The 16,995-nt window shown below is 45.1% G+C and overlaps 1 pseudogene; it reads left to right on the top strand.

Moving 5' to 3' along the window:
* LOC129734560 (ankyrin repeat domain-containing protein 26-like) overlaps nucleotides 1-16,135 on the top strand; it is a 63,667-nt pseudogene extending 47,532 nt beyond the window's left edge.
* Nucleotides 16,136-16,995: the final 860 nt, after the last annotated feature.

Here is a 16,995-nt window from a genome sequence, read left to right as displayed (position 1 = left end):
CCTGTCGCTTCTAGAGTATTCCTTCTTCCCACCAGCTCCAGCTGCTGTTCTTGGTTATGGTTCCTAAGGTGTGTTTTACACTCCACACCAACCTTGGCCATAGGTCTTGGATGGGTGGAGGAGAGCTTAGGCCTGTTTCTGTGTAAGTTACTGCATTCTCCTGCGCTCTTGTCTTTTCCGGCCACCTTACTTTTTCTTCTGCCACTGTTGCTTTCACAGACGCAGAAGCAGAACATGCTGGCTCTGACATCCAAGGACTTGCACAGCACGTGGGAGGAGCACTTGAAGTCAAGATCCCACCTTGAAGAGCGCGTTGCTCAGCTGGACGAGGAGAAGGCTGAACTGTTGCAACAGGTGAGCCCAGAAAATTCTCCGGGCACCGAGCCAATACCCAGGAGAACCACGTGCACCTTCTGGTCAGGTTCTTACATATCATTGTTTTCTGTTATCCCTGCCATTCAGGCTGCGAGTACCTTATCGTTTGGGGGTCATGGAGGAAGCAAATAAAAGCTAGATGGGTATCCTTGTGTAAGTTCTGGAGTGGCTCTGTTGGGAAGAGTTCCCAGTGTGGTTTGCTATCAGTTGAGCACATCGAGCAAGGCCACAGTTCCCAGTTCTTCCTTGGATTTTGTGTGGTCATCTTCTGACCCCTTGGTTTCTGGGCAGGTTTAAAATGCTTGATGTTTCCAGTGCGTGTGTGGAGGAGCTGCTGTATGTTTTCAGCGTAGCGGGAGCTTGAAAGCCTTGCAGAAAAACATACTGAAGGAATGCTGGGTAAATGAACGAGTGCTTGGGAAACAAGCAGTGCCTGCCAGTTGCCAAGGGACAGCCTTCCCCTTTTCTCCTTTTCTGTAGAGGGAAAATGGAAGTACAAAGTCAAAACAGCTGCCAGCTCTCCTCTGGTGTGGCTGAGAAAACACCAAGAGGAGGAAAACCAGCATGTGGCTAAGTAAATGGCCACACAGAAGAGGTGGAGGTAATGGCCGAGGGGAATAAAATGTTGAAGAACTCCAAAAGATCAGATTCCTCCACAAGCCCCTGCCTGCTGGTTGCTGGAAGATCCCATGAAAGCTTTGGATGGATCCATGTTCTCCCATGAAGTGCATACCTACGTAATCCCTACTATGAGCAGAGGCACTGCCAAAAGTGTTCTCCAGCATCTTTTCCACCTGTTATGTCTAGAAGAGGATGGCCTTTGCTTCAGCGAGGGCATCTGTTTCTGTAGTTACGTATTGGTCTGTTTGATGTGAAACCTGAAGGGATGGAATATCCTCAGGAATTCCGTCCCGTGGCATTCTGTGGAACGTGGCTAACGGATAGAGACGTCCGGCAGCTTCTCTGTGGAGAGCGCTAGATGCACAGACTGTACGTAGGTATTTTTCCTGTGCTCTGTTTGTGTGATACACTTTCAAAAGAGAAAAGAAAGATGTGAGAGTGAAAGAAAGGAAGTGAAGAAGCTGGTAGAGTTGAAACGCCCAGCTGAACTACGTCTGGCCCAAGAAATGAAAAGAAACCTCGATCTGCAGAAAGACTGTAAGAGGGACGGCTTTTTAGCGTGGTGAAGAGGTATCCCTGCGTAGAAGTCATGTTTTATTAAACTTTAGTGTAAAAATAGGTGTACCTAACTGTGAGCAGATGCCGGCCTCGTGCTAGTTCTTGCAAGGTACTTCTGTACATCAGCCCCTAGTTTTCACTAGCTGCCAAAACAACTGCAGGTGCAGGTTGCCCTGCAGTTCTCCTGGGAAAAAGGGAGTCTTTCATACCTCTTTTCAGGTGAAATCTGGACTCTCCAAGTGTATGTGGCACAGGAATACTGTTTTTTCCTGGTAATTCCTAGTGTGTCAAGCACGTTAAAGATGAAGCAAGCTGTGTCTGTGCTGTTTACATGAGAGTATGTGAAAAAGTCCAGTTTTGTTCCTTTGCTTCATTGTTTTCATGACTAGTTTGCTGTGCAGGTTGAAGAGGCTGCTGAGCAGAGCTACGAAGGAACTAAGGGTGTATGAGGAGAGAGGGGGACTGTCCCAGCTTAATTTGCAGGGAGAAGTGAAGAACAGGTATTCTGAAGTGGTCAATGAAATTGGCAGATTAAGAACAAAGGTGAGCTTTATTTTGTTTGGGTTATTGTGGTGTTTTTTCTTGTGAAACCTTTGTTCTTTCTTTATACTTCTTTTCATATTGTTGACTTTTTTTCTTGGCTGTATTTCTGAAATTATTTGGCTGTTTTTTGATGTTCCTTCTATGGTCACAGTAGTAGGCGACTGTAATACTGATGTAGCTCTTAGGGGTAAAGACGGAAGTGTTACGTACACAGCAGTATCTGCGAGGGCACATCAGGGGTAGGCTGTCCTGCAGAGGAAGGGCAAAGCAAGAGCCGCAGCAAGGCTGGCAGGGTCTGTGACCACACAGGCCAGGGATCAGCCCCACAGGCCCTCACCAAGAAGAGCAGAAGAGTTCTGGGGACAGTAAGCAGAGTGCGCCAAGAGTGCAGATCACCAGGCCGGTCCATAGGGATGGGCAGGTCTGCAGTCCTACTGGGCCGTCACGTCCATGGGTGAGGGTCAGGGCTGAGAGCAGTGAAGGCCCAGCACAGGCCTGGCTGCAGCTTGAGGCCGTGGCAGCATCGTCGGGCTCCGACGGATGCATTCCCTCTCGGAAGAGAGGGGAGTAACGCCACCATCACTCGGAACAGCTCTGTGCAGTTGGCCTTGCCCAAGGTCACCCCCTGAAGCCTGTCTCGGGCACGAGTTGAGCAGGAGGCAGGTGGGGGTTTGCTTTTCGGAATGGTGTCTTTGCTTCCCAGGGCACAATGCAGTGTGAGGTGGTGCGGAAGAAACCCTGTAACTTGTTGCTTACTAGTAGCTGACTCAGTCCGTCTTTCCTGGTCTTAGAGACCCACAAATGGTTTTGAGGTTGCTCTGCGGCGAATGAAGAGACGGGACGCAGCTTGATGCAAGCAAATGTCAATTTATTGTACAGAAGCACACGTTTTTATACACTTTCAGAAGCTGCGCGTTTTAAACTAATTGGTTCTTGAAGCTAAGCCTTGCATACTAGGCAATCCCTGATTGGTGGTTAACTACCAGCAATTAACAGCAAGGTGTTACCTTTCCTTGGCGCCATCCGTCTCCCACTCCCCTGTGCTCTGCAAACATGCCTCATCATGTTAATTGTTGTCTAGACAAGCTCGAGCACATTCCCCTCAGCTAACCGATTGCCGCGCATGGTCCTAGTTTCCAGCCCGCTCCTGCATTGCTCTGGCCGTTCGGTAGCATGTGACCTTTTAGCTGCTTCTCCGCTCATTACTGAGATAGCTGTGTTTCAAAGTTATGCTCCTTTTTAGAAGATATTATTGTAGAACGAGTCGACTGCCTTGACAGTGGCTCATTTTTAGTTCACAGGTTAGCAGCATATTTGTGTTCCTGTTGGAAGAGTTATTTTGAATGACAGGGAATGGAATTACGTTTGGGCAATTTTAAATAAGTGTAAAGTTTCTACGTATTTTAGAGACTTTCAAGTGTTGACTCTGCTGGTTTCCCCCACTTTTTTAAAAATAAAAGATGATGGGATATCATGTTTTATGGTTAATAGGTATAGACGATGGATGTTTCTGGAGGGGGAAAGAAGGGGATAGAGCTGTAGTTGACCATTGGGACCTATGGGAAGTCTGATATTTCCTGGAAATCTTTTGAAAACAAACTGCAGCTTTGACCTAAAGAGACTGTCTTCTGCCACCACTGCTGCAAAAGCGGTGTTCTGAACTGCTACTTCCAGATCGTTTAGCGTAATGGAAGAGAAGGGTACCCGTTTCTTGCCTTGTCAGTTCTGTGACAAAGCTTTGACCGTGTGACAGCATGTGACAATTCCTCTGAAGCGTGACACATGGTTCTTTTTCTGATGAAACCAGAATGTGGCTGTGATGTAACTGGGTATGGGTGTGTTTGATTTCCTATGATCGTATGAACACCTCGCAGAAGAATAGCCCTAGTGCTTTTCAGCCTAGCCCTGCGGGTGTCATGCCGCTGGTTTGGTACCTCTCGGTCCGTGACCCACTGCAGAACTGAGGAAGGATGGGAACCTGAGGAATGCTGTCAGAAATTATGTGAAAGCTGTTCTTGTTTTAAAAGAAGAGCCTGGTTTCACTTTTGTGATAAATAGTCTTGATGGCCAACTCCTTTACCAATTTTCACAGATTTGACTAATTTTAGATCCCTCTGAGTTCCCTGTTTTTTTCCCCTTTCCTGTCTACAGGTTGATGAACTTTCCCAGCAGCTGGAGATAGAGCCTAAAAAAGGCATGCAGCTAGAAGCACAAAATCATGATTTGCGAGAGGAGTTGTCCACCATGCGTGGGAACCATGAAAAACTGGAGAAGAGCAAAAGCCAGCTGAAAGAAGAGGTGGCTAATCTCAAACACCATATGGAGACTAACATGGTGGATCGCAGCCAAATAGAACAATCCAAAAGAGAGGTGGAAGAGTGAGCTGCACAAGAAATAAGACAAAAACGGCAAGAAGTCAATCTGATTTTGCAGGTAAGTTAATTTCTTATGTGTGTCTGTTATAGACTTCTGTTTTGGTTGTCATTTTTGGGGGCGGGGGGTGGTGCCTGATTCCGTGTGTTATGCTGTACTTCTGTTTTTCCTGAAGGGCAGTGGGAGAAGGGAATATGGTTGGGCAAGACGCTTTCATGTGCGTGCAGTGTGCCTGCAGGCCCTGAATCAAAAACTTGCCAAGGTAGAATTTCATTTTGCAGTTCTTGGAGGGGTATCACTGTCCACTGGTCTTGTTCTCATTGTTTATCCTTGAATGGGTATTGCAACTTAGAGTTGTCACAGCCAGGCATACACATCTTCCTTAGTCATTGCACAAGGGGCAACGCTCAGAAAAGAAGTCACCAAAGCTGCAGGGTGGGGGCTGGGGGTGCGGCATCTCCATAATTTCTTTGAGGAATGCTATGCCCTGTCCTACAGAGATTGTGTTCTTCCATCAGTAGCTTTGATGAAGAATAGTGCTAAGATGGGGGTTCTTTCTGAATGAAAAGAATCATTTAGTGTGGTAGTTCCAGGGTTCTGCCCTGGTCGCTGATGGCAGTGAGGAGGCACAGTTGCCTCGCTGAATAGAGCTGGGCCCTTGAAATTGGGTACGTGCAATTGACTGGCGAGGGGAGTTCTCTTTTTCTTTGCGGTGGTTGAAAGTGTGTATCTACTTCAGATGCAGGCAGCCTCCCAGGACAGATTAGAACAAATCAGAGCCAGTCGTCATGCTTTGCTGACAAGCCAGCTAGAACACAGAATTGGAGACCTCGAACGTGAATTGGACAGGATAAAAAATACCCAACGAGACAGTATTTTTCAAAAAGAATCTGTACAGGCAGAAGCGGAAAAGTACAAAGACCTGTATCTGGAGGAAGTTAAAAATGGAAGGTGCCTAGGAAATAAACTGGAAGGGTAAGTCCATGCATTTTTGGCGTGATAATAAGATACTACTTTTTCCTCAAGCAGTTTTCTTCGTTAAATACCTTTTCTACATCTGGTCAGCATTATGCATAAGATAGCATATTTGTGATGAAAGTACCTTAAGGCTCCCCCCTCTTCACTGGAACTATCTTCGTTTCTCTTCAGTGTTCCAGCAGTAACACCACCGATCATGGGCATTAATAGGATATTTTTGAAGTTGAGTTTGTTTTAACAGGCAGCCTTTTTGCCAGTCTCTAATCTCCTCTTCTTATTCTAAGTACGGCAGAAAAGAGAATGTCATGTCCTTTACTGCTTGAATAAGGATAGGCCCTTCAGAGAACGGCATTTGGTGCTATGAAGAAGAACAACAAAAATCTTTTGGCTTCCATTTTAGCCGCATGTCATAGGTTTCAGCTTGCTTTGGGAAAGGAAGGGAAGCCCAGAGTTCTTACGCCGGTGATGTACCTTTCAGGAAGAGCTATGTAAACACACGGTGTGCACAGACTGCTTTGAGGCCTTAATGCTGAGAAGTCCAAAGAATTGGTTAACTCTTGCTGCTTCCTGCAGGTAGTGTGGCTACCTAGAAATAGGCTCTTCAAAAAACCTCAGATCAAATTATGGACATTTTTTTTGAACTCTCTTAATCCCTTCCACTTTCAGAAGTCAGATAATAGTCAAAGACCTGGAGGGTAACTTTGCGGAAGTGTTATTACCAAAGATAATTCTTTGTATGCTTCTGAATGTTTCAGAGCTAATGAGAGATGAGCAGAAGCCAACGCTAAGCTCCTTCAGGAGTGCCATAGAAGCAAACCTTTAATTGCAAGCAGCGCTGTCAGTGGTCCAGTTCTGTATTCAACTGAACTGGGACATATTAGCAACAATCCGGCACTGAATAGAAGTCTAAATCTAGGAGGAAGCTTCCTAACCCCGACCGGGAATACGTTACCATCAAGAAACAGAGTTGAAGCCTATGTGGCTAAGGTAAGCGTTTTTAAATACTGTTCTCAACTAGTGTTGAAGAGTATCTGTAAGCAAGGTTGTGCTTTTCAGTCTAAAGTTAGAATCCATTTCTAGTTCCAAACCATATGCTCTAATATGCTACACCAAATTGCTCATCAAACCAGTATACAACTAGGTGGTAGAAATGAAGACTTCTGGTCATTAGGGTTATAAAATTTCCAGAAGCGCTCAAAGACCAAAAAATACTGAGTTCTAAATGATGAACTGCGCAACAGGTTTTTTTTGCAAGTTCTCTTTTGCAAGAGAAACTGTGGTGAAGAATACTGTGGCATAGGAAGCTCCCAAATAAGCTCTTCAGTAAAATTTAATGCGGATGCCCCATCCCTGGCAGTGCTCAAGGCCAGGCTGGGTGGCGCTTGGAGCAACCCGGTCTAGTGGAAGGTGTCCCTGCCCATGGCAGGGGGGCTGGAACTGGATGATCTTTAAGGTCCCTTCCAACCCAAGCCATTCTGTGGATGACCTTTTTTAAAACAGCTATCTTTATGATGAGTGCAAAATCCCATCAGACTTCTTTGTTTGAGACACCTTTTCCCCCTTCACTGATGTTCATGCTAGCAGTTTCTTCACCGGAACTGGTTTTAGTACAATACCAACAAAGGGATGCTTCAAAACTAGGATGGTATGAACAGGGCACGTTACTTCTCACTTGAGTGCGGGACGAATGCTGTGCCTCGGAGGCATTTGATTTTGTGGGTCCTGCTATGTGGTGTTATATGTAACTGCTCCTCAGGAAGTCTACAGAGCTTTCTAATTTGGTAAAAAGCTGCAACCTCTGCAATACCTCTGGTCAAAATATGCCCTGTAATTAGCAGTCAGCATGATAGCACATCCCTCACAGAATGGTAAACGTGATATCATGAGACTTGGAAACAGATGTCAGTAGTTGTAATCGGTTTCCCACCTAGCATAGGACTGAGGCATGGGCAAGCTTACCTGTTCAGTCAGTGTCTGTCCCTCGCACATTCTGTTGTTGAATGGATGTGAGAAGCATTTGGTCACCTTTAAGCCTTACCCTGGTTCAGTGGTCCCACCTACATTGGAAAGAATCCATTTAAAATAACGTGTCTACATACTGCACCTGGTTTAAGAAAAAGAAAAAACCAAACCAAACAACAAAACAAAAATAGACAAAGCAGTGTGTAGGTAGTGCATAGCAGCGGCAGTTAAGAGATGAACTTTTCTGTATCGTTGTGAATGTGGTTTTTGTGTCAGAGGGGTGGACATAACACTACCTAAAGAACGTGGGAGGCAATTAGTACTGTACCACCTGCAGGGATTATTCTGCACGCAAGCAGCAGAAAGGAGGCGAAATTCAGGGATCCACTGCAAAACTGAAGTAAGAAGAAAGCCAGGACAAGGGAACAAGAGGGACAGGGAGCAGGGAGCAAGTGAGGGCAGGGAAAAAAGAGAGAGAGATGGGAGCGAGATGTTACAAGAAGAAAAAGGCAAAGGAGGAAACCATCCCACTTCTAGGAAAAAAGCTGTCCTAGTTTAAAAGAAAAGGGTTTAACAGTTGTGGTTTCTTTTTTTGAAGAAGAAACAGGAAAAAAAAATAACCTCCCTGTTACTAAATCCAGCTGCACATCTTTTTATGGTATTTCTTCCTGTAATCACCAGTTGGGGAACGACTGAGACTAATTGTAGTGTCACTGCTTGTAGCCTCGAGTCACCTGACGTTCAGTGTATTCAGGGAAGTCTTAAAACCTGATCTTCTCTGGAGTCCTTCAGAAGAAAGGAACTGAGTTCTCAGAGGTGCAGTAGTTGCTAGAGGACTAGGCGAGTATTTCGCTTAGAACTGCGGGCTTAATTGTTCTCAGTCGGGTGCAGTATGTCATGTGCATAACATGCATCTGAGAAAAGAGGCTTGAATTGCAACATAAGACTTTGAAGTCAGGAAGTAACAAAAGGGAAAAACTGCATGTATCCCTCTGCATACAATAATGGGTGGCAAATCTCAATCAGTTTCCAAATGCAAAATCACCAGATGCACAGTCTGTGCTGTCATTTCCGCAGGAGTCCCGTGCCATTCAGGAGGCAAGTTGGAGCATGAGGGAAGAAATCAGAGATTATAGTGTTAGTCTATTTTGAAATGCTTTGCTGGTTGTGCTGCCTGGTATTCTGTCTGTTCACCAGACTGTTTCAAAGCAGAAGAATTTCTCTGACTCTAAGCCTTTTCTTCACTTCACTGTTTACTTCAGTTATGCCTCAGCTTTGTTTTCCCACTAACCTGGTTCCCTTCTACAGAATTTGCCTTGCCTTTAAATTCAGGATGCGCAGTGCTGCCTTGGCTGGAGATGACAAATGTTTCTGCCACTGAAGCTCTAAATGACAGGGAGTTAAGAAGCTGAAATTGCAGTGTGCCTCAGGCAGTCCTTTTGCACTACTTTTTTTAGTCAAAGCTCTCTGCAGATTTGGTGTTCCTTGTAGTAGCTTCCTCAAGGTGAGAAGGGCTATTGGAAGTAGGGAACATGCCAGCCATTCTGAAGAGGAAGATGTTTGTGTAAATTTCGTTTGTGCACAAGCTTTGAAATAGCTTCAGGGGCAAAGAGGTGAAAATAGTTCACACTGCTCTTATTCAAAATGATGGTGATCATTGGTCCTGCAGCTGTTGGAAAAAACACTGGTAAATGATGCTGACAAGAGGAAGGAGTGCTCCACTAGCAAGTGGACACCGTTTCTTCTTTAGACTTAACTAAGGAATTTGGTGTTTAAAGGCTTGAAAGATTGCACCGTTTTCCTAAACATGAGGCATGACTATCAGTGATTACACATAGAGCCGTACATGTTGAAGATGGTAATATCACAAGTTCAGCAAAAAATGAGCGTGTTATTCTTAAAAGAGCATAAAGAAATGTGTTCCATTCCAGTATAGCCCCTTCCCCTTTATCAAATATATACGCTACAGAAATGAATAACCTTGAAGTGCAAAAGGATCTTTAAAAATAGAAAAAAGTTCATATTGGCACAAGCTTATTAACCAGTAGAATCCCAATCCCATGCAAATGTCTTCGGGTTTTTTTGGTGTTTTTTATTTGTATTAGAGCTTCAGTAATGTGGAATAAATTACAAGTACTTGACAAATTCTGTGCATGTCATTAGACAGTGACTGTAGCAACTAGCAATTCAGCATTTCAGACCTGCTCCCTTAGTCCATAGCCTAAGGCAAGGAATGTCTCCTGCAAGTGCTGCAAGGAGGTTTTGGGACTGGAGTCCTGCTGTTAGGTTTAACAAATGTCAAGCTTAAATCCTAACAGCTGTGCCAAAGGCTGGTGAAAATGAACGTGCGTGTCTTGACAGACAAGAACAGTGAACTCTGCAACCAGGGTGAATCAGTGGGTAAATGAAACCAGTTTAATGTGGGAAGGGAAATGTCTGCTTCCTCTTCATCTTTCAATTTCTGTTCCATTTCTGATTTGGCTTTCTGCACTCTTGTAGCAGTCTTTGTTGTTAGCTTTTTTACTTGCTTCATTTACATGTAGGCCACGTTCTTGTTTCTCACTGAAGACCTGTGAACATAAGGCCATTTTTCTTCCTTCTTCAGCTCCTTCATCAAAAATCTGTCCCTCTCTCTTCTCTGCAGCCAGATACATGGCAAGGTTTGCAGCCAGCATTGTTTAATGTTGGGATGGTATTTTATACTGGAAATGTTGTCTGTTTATGCTGTTAGGTTTTGATTAAAACTTACTGATGTATTCACATTTTCCTAACACTGCGCATATTTTGAACTTTAGTTTGTCCAAGTGAAAGAATGACTGCTGCAGGGGACTTCTCTGCTTTATGTATTTGTAGTGCAAGGGCTTCGGTGGTAGTTAACCGTCTGTGAGGTGTAGCGCAAGGGCTTCGGTGGTAGTTAACCGTCTGTGAGATGATAGTCTATGGATTTAATCTGTTATAATGGAACTTTGAGCTCTAGGAGTAGGCTGGTTTACCCTCCTTGCCACTTCTGATATACAAAAAGTTCTTGGTGGTCGCAGCAGTTGTGTCTAGGAACTCAACTTCAGAACAGTACTGGTACTCCAGACTCGGAGCATCATTTCACGGAGTCTTACAGGATCCAGCTTACTCTGTGCTAAAGCAGCCTGTGTGGATAAGTAGTAAGTCAACACCACTTTCTGAAAAAGAACTGTTGAGAAGGTGCCTGCTGCAAATGAACACCTGGTGTGTTACCGCCTGAAGAGATGTGCAGTGAGGTGAGAAGTACCTGCTCAGGAGGTTTGGGACACTCAGCTGTGATGCCTTTCCCAGGGGTTTGGGGGGAAGGAGAAAAGTGGAGGCAAGTTAAGGTCCTCGGAGGTGTATTTTGCCTGGCTCTTCATTCATCCCCTTTTCAGAAATCAGTGTGTTGGCTTTATTTCCACCTATTTCTCTTCCCTCAGACATGGATGAGAATCACAAAGACGTTGATGGAATGAGTAAGAGGAAAACAAGACCTTTTTCTTCTCTTGATTGATTTGTACATGTTGCGGAGGATCCTGTGGACCTTCTAGTCATTGTGAAGACTCAGGAAACCAGGGAAAGTGGTTTCTTCTAACACCACTAAGTACTACGACTTTGCTTGGGCTTGGTCCTGGGTTTGGGCCGTATTTTGGTCTAGGCATTAGTTTTCCTGCTTTTCTCTGTTACCTGTGTCTCGTCTCAGGAGTTAGGGGGTCCTTTCTCCCCGGAATTTTGCTTCTGCTCGTACCTGCTTGAAAACAATTAGAGATTTGGGGGGTCCTTTTCCATTGTTCATGCAGCTCTGTTGGCACAGAGTATTTCAATGAAGTATCACGGAGGGGTGCTTCTCCTGCAGGATCCGGTGAATTTGGTCCCAGCTTTCCCTGTGTTCCTGGAGAGAGAGCCCTTCCCTCCGCTTCGCTGGTTTACAGCCCCGCTCCTCTGACCCTTGCAGTTACTGCCTGTTACTGCTGCTCTTGTGAGGGTAAGCAGAGGGGTTTCCTTCCTGAGGCTCTTGCTCTCTCTGTCCTGTTGAGTACCCTGTGCAGTGTTTCCGTTCTTCTTCTTGTTGTTATGCTGCTAGGTGGGTCTGCTCATTTCATGAAATAAATGCTCCTTCCCCCAGGAATTCAGTACTAAAATCAAGAGAGTCACAGAAGGAGTGAGGGTGGAAAGGGGCCTCTAGAGATGATCTAGTCCGACCTCACCCCTGCTCAAAGCAGGGTCAGCCGTAGCAGGTTTCTCACTGTTCTGTCCAGCCAGGTGGTGTACATCTCCAAGGATGGACCCTCCACAACCTTTTCTGAGCAACTTGTTCCAGTGGCTGTCCATGCTTACAATTTTTTAAAAAATAATAATTATAAAAATCCTTGTGTTAAAATTTCCTCTATCTGGATTTGTGCCTATTCCTCTTGTTATTTTGCTTGGCACCGCTGAGAAGAGTCTGGCTCCATCTTCTGTACTCCCCCCACCAGGTACTTATACACATAGATAAGGTCCCCCTGAGCTTTCCTGTTCTCCAGCAAAGAAACAGTTGCAGCTCTCAGCCTCTGCATATAGCTCACAAGGTCCAAGCCCTGCAGCATCTTCATGGCCGTCGTAGCCCTGGAAGCTGTATGATACGTGTTTGGAAATTCACTTCTGTGTGTCACAAATTTGATGGAAAAAATGTAGGAGTAGCAAGTACCATCAAACGTAAACAACAGCGTATAGCGCTTGGACTGTGACTCTTAAATTAGGAGATGTGATTCCTTCTTGTGAAGGCTTCTGAAGGCAGAATCATAAGTGAGAATAACTTAATTGGTAACAATACCCACTTTCTAGGGGAGAAGAGGCGTAAGTGCTCCTTTGCAGTGATCCAGGCTGATTCCAGCTACATAATAAACCCCACAGCACTCGCTGCGTAGAAGCTGTAGCTGCGGTTGTTTTTCTTAGTACACAGTTTGCAAGAAAAAATTGTGTGTGCTTTTATATTTTTATAAATGTGTGTCGTGGTATTTGCAATAACAATAAAGAAGTTTTGGCGTCATCTGTAGGAGCTCTTTCAATTTCCCATCTTAAGGTGGAGAAAAGAAGAATATTGGCACACGCTTTTTTCTGTACAAATGGTGTATGTCAATCCTGCAGCAGCTGCTGGTGCAGCTCTTCTCTCTGTGAAGTTGCAGAAGCCAGCCTCAACTGGCTGATTTGTCCCTGTGGGTGGCATTTGTACATATCTCGGCATGTAGCTGACATCCTGTTTGTGTGTTTGATGATAAACTTCAGCCGTACCTTCACTGCTATAACTGCGCTAGGCTTTCTTGCTTTCTTCCTGTGTATTTTGTTAAATGCCCAGTAAAAATCCAGCTGGCGAGTTACAAATTGTTTTGTTAACGTTGCTGAGCAATGAGGCAGCTGCAGCCCGACTGACCAAAAGTTTCTCTTCGAGAAAAATCAAACCCCAAACCAAGGTGTGTCTACTTGGAATTACATTTTTAGGTTTTCTCTCATTATGTGTGGATTTTAAGAATGTTTTAGAAGTTTAATATTAGAAAAATGTGACTGTTAAAATATTAACTATATTTTCTGTATAATTCTAGGTACGGCAGGAACTAGATGAAAGAATCGCTAAAGAACTTAAACAAGGTAATGTGTCACTGTTAGGGGCATTTTTAAGGAAAAAGAGGAGTGTTCCTAACTCCTGAATGTAATGGCTTGAAAGCTGTCAAGTTCCTGTGCTAAGCACAGGGAGGTTTTTCTGCTAGCTTTCCAGTTCAGACTTGAATGTGAAAATTTCCTGCTTACCAAAAGATTGTGTAGAATGTTATGCAGTTGCCTGAAAAAGACAAGTGCAGAGAAAACTAACCCGCTTCCTCTACACGGGTGCACTTGGCTTAAGCTGAAGTCACGTTTTTCTAGAGTGAATCCTTGAGCACAAGCATCAAACGTAAAAGAAGCCCTGAGAGAAGATGTTTATAGACTTCAGCCATCACTGCTTCTTCCATGTGCGTCGGTTGCATTCCGCACTACATCATACCGCGCCCATTCTCTGCTGTTGGGTCTGGATTTTTGCTGTTTCTTGTCCATTGCTTGTATTTGTAGCTTATATGTTGCAGTCTTTTTTGAATAAGCAAGAAAAATATAATCAGTGATGAAAGATACCCTTTCTTTGGGAAAAGATCATTTAGTAGCACTTAGGCAAACATCAGATGAGTTGAATGCTTTTAACACATAGCATGAAACATGCTCTATAATATGAGGCCAGGTGTCGAAAGAGGAATTCCACCTGTTTCAGGGTAGTCGTTCCTCCAGAGTCACTGCTTTGCTTTGCAGTGACTGGTGCTATTTCAAAGCAGGTAGCCCCTGCGAGAATTTCCTTCTGTTCCTGCATGCTTTTGGTAATACAGAGAGTGTTCAGCTGTAGCTTCACAGCTCGTTCCGTGTGTCCGAATGGACACAAAGCCGTTGCATTTCATCCGTGTGCATTTTGAACCTGACTGTGCATCTGCTAGGTGTCATAGAGTGCGTTTGGTTTCAGGACCTTGTCGGAAAAATGTGGCTGGAGAAGAACAGGAAAGGTGGGCTTGCTTTCGTTGAGTATGTGTTTTTGTGGAGGAAAGAGGGTTTTGCCAGGGTGAGTTACAAAGACGCCCCTCAAAGAAAGTGCCAGGCTAGGAGACTTGTCCTGGCCTGACTGCATTGCAAAGGTGTTTGTGTTTTCACCGGCGGATTCTTTTTAAGTTTGTCACAGAGAAGGCAGAAGCTGGTTTTTAGGAGCAGAGTTCCAATAAATCACTGCTTTGAACATTCAAGGAAAACAGATACTGGAGGTTCGTGAGGTCTGCAGGGGGGCTCAGTTTAGCACTGGTGCAAGCAGGAGTCATTTGTGGATTCCCTGAAGATGTTCAATGTGTAGCCTATAGAATTTCTGTCACTGGCTTTAGAAATACTGTTGGCTGGTAGGCAAATGTGGAAAAAGATTGTTTCTCCCTTTGTGCCTAGCCCTTTGATTGTTATGTCCCCTTGGAAGTTTTTAAATCTCTTTCTGGACTGTAGTCTCTCCAGTTATCCATGATGTTTTCATAGTGACTGATTTGGCCCTGTCTAGTGTAAAAGCAACACCGGAATGTTGTTTCTCTTCTCCCTAGCCACTGCTGAACTTGAAGCTGGATCTGCTGGAGCTTCTCCATGGTATCTTCTGACGGATCTTCAGAAAGTATCCACGTTGACAGGATCCCCTTTGCAGGGCAGTACAGGAGCACCGCGATGTTTTAACCAAAAATTACCTGATTTGAACAAAATGCTGGGAAAAAAGCTCTGGAAATCATTTTGTTTACATAGTGCGTCTATAGTTTCTCATCCCACAGTTCAGATGGGAAAATGTGTTTATTGCAGTCCGAATGTGAATTCTAAGTCTATTAAATGGATGTCAAGCACATTGCACTTGCCTGTTGGCTTATTGATGCATAGGTGTTTTATTTTGCACTCGCCACAAGAAGCACACCTATTTTTGTCGGACTAGCAGAATGACTCACCTTGATTCTTGAGCGTGACAGAATTGTCAAAATGTTTCTTGTTAACGTAGAAGCATTATTTTTTCTCCACTGATGTTCTGTGTTTTAACAAAAGCATTCCCTTTGTTCTGCTTAATCCTTTCACCCTATGTGTTTTTAATGTTTCCAGTGTTACTTTAATGCTTAGGACATCATTTGATGTGATTTGAGCCTGCTGCTTCAGTCCAGATGCCGTGACTGCTTCTGCCGATAAAGTGAAATCTTTACCAGTGGTCATGCTGGAGGACGGGGCACTTTACGTTGCTGTCACCTTATGCGCCGTAGGTTTAACATTACTGTGAGTGTGTAGCAGTGCAGAGAGAGCTATGTGGTGGGTTTGGTATGTTTGTTTTGGATCACAGGACCACGGAACGGGTGAGGTTGGAAGGGACCTCTGGAGGTCATCCGTTCTAGCTCCCCTGCTCAGGGAAGGCCGCCCAGAGCTGGTTGCCCAGGACCATGCTGGCTTTTGAGTATCTCCCAGGATGGAGCCTCCATGGGCAGCCTGTGCCAGTGCCCAGTCACCCTGATCGGAAAGAGGCATTTCCTGACGTTCAGCCCCAGCCCTCTGTGTTTCCGTTTGTGCCCGTGGCCCCTCACGGTATTCATCTTGGGGTTTGTGTTAAAGGCCGCTGCAGCTGTAGACGTTCCCAGTTACTACATCGGCAGCTGCGCTGTACCTGAAACACTTCATGTGTGGGAAAAATGAATGTTAAAATATTAACTTCCAGTCTCCTCAGTACTTTCCAAACCTTGTATGATAGGGCAGCCAATCTTTTTGTTGCTGCTAGCAGCTGACGATACGGTGGCGGTAGCCCAGATGGTAGCCAGTGTTCTGGGACATTTGTGTCAATAAAAGAAGCAGGTTTACTTCTTTCAGGGAGTTACCTGTTACTGAAGATCTGCGTTGTCATTTCCTGTGCACAGAAGTCAGTAGTGATCAGAAGATGACAGAACAAAGTCCCAGTTCTGGGAAAGGAAGAATGGTTGTCCCGAGATCAATTAAGACTGGAAAAATCTGGGGGTTTTACCCACTAATTCAAGGACCTGAGTTAACAGGCAGTGAGGAAAGCAATGAATGTTGCTGTGACGCTGTTCCTCTTTATATGAATACATATTTGTGAAGTTAATATACTGTATTTAATTCCAGGTATTCTGTTTCAGCTTGAAATTTAATAAACTTTGTCATCTAATATATGTCTTTGTTTTATCGTTCCCCTTCTTGACATCGCGTTCTACCCCTTTCCCTAACCGTACAGCTCTCCAGAGCGCTCTGCTCCTTTCAGCTCTGTTCGCCGCTGCACCTTCAGCCTGTCCTGGAGGCCAGGCAAAAGGCCAGCATGTGTGTATGTCCTTTTCCACAACTGTGTTAAGACCACAGGCTGGTGTTGGGGTACTCGTGATCAGTTCCCAGACTTTCCCTGTATTTTAGAGCAGTCCTCCTTGTGGTTTGGGCAGAAGGTAGCAGGTGAGCTTCTGGTGGCCGTGGAACGCTGGGAAATCGCACAGGTTTTGATCCCCTGCAAAGGAAAAAGGTGTAAAGAAACTTCTCCAGCCTGCACCAGAGTGGTCAAAGAGAAGTTCAGCTTTTGCTGCTTTCTAGTGTCTCTCCACAGAGGAAGCAGGGACAGAACATCTTGACATTCACGTTGTGTTGTCAGTCACTGTGATAAACTCAGACGTGGCCTGTGCTCAAGTTTCTTCACCGCTCTCTGCTGCCAGCTCTTAGTGAGAGGGGAGAGCTCTTGGCTGGTGGAGCAGCAGAGCAGAAATTCGGTGTTGGCATCTGCCATAAGCGGCATTGATGGCAGTTATGATGAGGCGTGAGGGGGGTACAGAGAAGGCCAGGCAATTCCTGCGCTCGAAAGTCCATCCCCAGTGTCACTGTGGGGACACTCCTGATGAAGCAGGAGAGGGCATGGCCCTTAGGGGAGGCTCTGAGGCCTGGAAGACAGGGAATGTCTGTCCCATCTTCAAGAAGGGCAAGCCCGAGGAGCTGGGAACTGCAGCCTCTCCGTGCTGCCTGGGAAGGTGGCGGAGCACGTACTCTGGA

This window comes from Falco cherrug, chromosome W (assembly GCF_023634085.1).
Source record: "Falco cherrug isolate bFalChe1 chromosome W, bFalChe1.pri, whole genome shotgun sequence".
Lineage (NCBI taxonomy): Eukaryota > Metazoa > Chordata > Aves > Falconiformes > Falconidae > Falco > Falco cherrug.
Note: the sequence above shows the minus strand (reverse complement) of the source record. Positions and strands in the feature narration are given on the sequence as shown.